Source organism: Myotis myotis, unplaced genomic scaffold, assembly GCF_014108235.1.
Source record: "Myotis myotis isolate mMyoMyo1 unplaced genomic scaffold, mMyoMyo1.p scaffold_m19_p_15, whole genome shotgun sequence".
Lineage (NCBI taxonomy): Eukaryota > Metazoa > Chordata > Mammalia > Chiroptera > Vespertilionidae > Myotis > Myotis myotis.
Genome location: NW_023416319.1, coordinates 50,385,592 through 50,388,097, shown reverse-complemented (window position 1 = coordinate 50,388,097; position 2,506 = coordinate 50,385,592).

The following is a 2,506-nucleotide window of genomic DNA, read 5'->3' as shown; positions in this document are numbered from 1 at the left end:
AATTCTCGCTTTAAACCAGCGGTCACCAACCGGTGGGCTGCGGACCACTGATGGTCCGTGCGGTCCGAAAGGTTGGCGACCGCTGCTTTACACTATCCATCTATGTCCCCCCTGATCACTGCTTTCTGAAATGGCCTAATGTACTTTTCAGTTGAAATCACACACTTCAGCACTGAATTATTCCCTGGAACGTATGTTCTGGTCTTCTTGACAAAACCATAAATGCAGATGATTAATTATCTTTCTTGTGTGTCATGCACTCAAATGCACGGAGAACAGTGATAGCAGCCTCAGACACAGTGTGGTCCCCCATGTGTGACACCTGTGAGAAGTGTGGTAACTGACACTGTATCAGACACACTCCAGATCTGGTGAAAGAAAGGGTCATGTAATACAAACACAAAGCACCCACCCGGGGAGGCTTACACTGAGGAGAGAGGGTAGCGCCTGGAGTCTCCCTAAGCTGGGGTCCTGAGAACCCGGAAGGCCCTCGGTTTCTCAGACTTTCAGGCATGAACAAAGGAGGTATGATCAATGTCTGTAAACAAAAAAATCCATAAACTCAGGCCACCACCTGGTAGCATGAAGTAAAGGCCAAAAGAATGTTTTGAAATATTTCTCTTGTATTTTTAGGTTTGTATTGATGTAGACAAATAGTACACAAATCATCCGCATACAGTTCAATGAGTTTTGACACACAGACTCCCCCATGTAATTAACACCCAGATCAAGCAGCAGAATATTATCAACACCCTACAGCCTCATATCTTGGGTCTCCTTCCATTCACTTCCTGCCTCCTCCCCAAAGTAACCACTATCTTGACTTCTACCATTAAACATTGTATAAACAGAATCATGTTTTGTTCTGACTCTTTGCTCGCCAATGTGAGCGATCCTAAAAAAATCTGAGCACAACTCATCACCAAATTAAAGGGTTATGTGTCCTACAAATGTACCTATCTGTAGTCCACACACCTAACTGTATTATGAGAATAAATACCATGTGGTTCTGTGACAGCCTTACAACATCTGGAACTGGTCCTTCCATCTGTTTTTATTTGACCTAAGCTCTCCCTTCTAAGACCCATCACTTCCAACCAACCTTTGTATTTTCCTTCCATTTGCTCCTTAAAATAGAGCAGGTAATTGGTCACCATACATACAAGTGATTGATTTCTATTGGCTATATGCATCTGTAGCAATACTATTAAAGACTGCCCCACATCTGCAGACCTGAAGAGCCATTAAGTAACTCATTAAACTTCCATCTTCTTCATTCCTGTAAGGTCAAGGCTAATAGTCCAAGCAAGGCCTAGGGTAAGACACTCTGCCTTCAATAAGGCAATATTTCCCATGAGCAAATGGAATGAGTTTGTATTTCTACAGATCTGCATTTCATAGCAGGAACCCATCTCAGTCAACACTTTAATGCTGACACCACCGATTAAGACACAAACTCTTAGCCCAGCCGGTGTAGCTCAGTGGTTGAGCATTGACCTATGAACCAGGAGGACCAGGAGATCATGGTTCAATTTGCAGTCAAGGCACATGCCAGGGTTGCAGGCTCAATCCCCAGGAGGGGGCATGCAGTTGAGCAGCCAACCAATGAGTCTCATCATTGATGTTTCTATCTCTACCTCTCCCTCTCCCTTCCTCTTTCTGAAATCAATAAAAAAATATATTAAAGTTTCTTAAAAAAAAAAAAAAGACACCAACTCTTAGACCAAAAAAAAGGTCTTCACAGAACCAAGACCAATAATTGAACTGATTCTGATTCATGAAGCATATTCTTTACTCTTTCAAAAGTTTAAAAATCTCTAATTAGAATAATTCATGACTATTAAATAACACTTAGAAAATAGAAAAAATACCATAAACTAAATAGAATTCCTGTTCCACAATACAGAAATCGCCATCATTAACAATTTGGTAAACTTCCTTTGAACATAGTCACTATATATTAAATATATCTATTAATCTACATAGCTCAGTATAACTGGCATCTAATATAATTTTCCACCCAGAGCTTTAGATAATTACATAAGAAACATTTTCTAATATATTTACATTACTAAAAATACAATTTAACCTATCATATGAGTAAATTTATTTTATTATTTCATCTTAACCTCAAACATGCAAATGCACATACACTTGCTAAATATTTGCCTAAAGAATTCAAGGCTTTTCTCTGAGTAACTTTCTTTTCTCCTTCTAGTGAAAAATCACAACCAAAATGTATACTGCAATTTTTCAGTTTCAGTGTATTTATTGTGGAATGAGAATATGAAGCCACATGTGGAACAATCTAAGTGCAAATATTTTCTATGAACATATAAATATATTCTCCCTTAAACTTGCCCACAACTTCTTCAACAAGTTTTGAAGTGATTTATCTTTATGAAGTACTAGAGGCCCGGTGCACAAAAATTTGTGCACTGGGGGGAGGGGGGGTCCCCTCAGCCCGGACTGTGCCCTCTTGCAGTCTGGGACCCCTCAGGGGGTG